We start from the raw sequence: 527 nt of genomic DNA, 5'->3' as shown, positions 1-527 counted from the left end.
CTCTGCCGACTCTCCCCGCCCGCGCGGTGGCCAATCGCAGGCCCACGAGCTGCGGCTGTCGCCGGCCGGATCCGCGGCAGCCGCCCGCCCCCGCGCCGCCAGAGCGCCCCGGTTTTTGCTGCAGCCCGCGGGGGGTCGCCGGTGGACAGCCTGGGGTACTCGGGGTACCGCCCCGGCAGGTGGCAGGACTGCGGGAAATCAAATAACTTGCGCAGAAACTTGATTGGTGGCAGGTCCGCTATCTTTAGACCATGATCGGGAATCTGCTGGATATTAGGAACTGGGGCGGGGAGGAGGGGGAGGTGGAGCACGGGGAGGGGGCGACAGGGTGCCTCCGAAGTAGCCTAACACCGCCTTCTCTCATTTTGTTTTTCTTAGGTAGATTATTTTTCTTGTCTGGGGCAGTCACAGCAAACTAGTGACTCAAGCAAAGCCTACCCTAGCCATTGTTGTCTGAGGAGCTGGAGCTGGCCCGAGCCACCTGCAGGCGGTGGGAGGAGAGGCCAAGGCTCCTTTGGGGCGCTCCT

Source organism: Elephantulus edwardii, unplaced genomic scaffold (assembly GCF_000299155.1).
Source record: "Elephantulus edwardii isolate Elephantulus edwardi_28Jun2011 unplaced genomic scaffold, EleEdw1.0 scaffold00155, whole genome shotgun sequence".
NCBI classification, from domain to species: Eukaryota; Metazoa; Chordata; class Mammalia; order Macroscelidea; family Macroscelididae; genus Elephantulus; species Elephantulus edwardii.
This window is presented reverse-complemented; position numbering follows the sequence as displayed.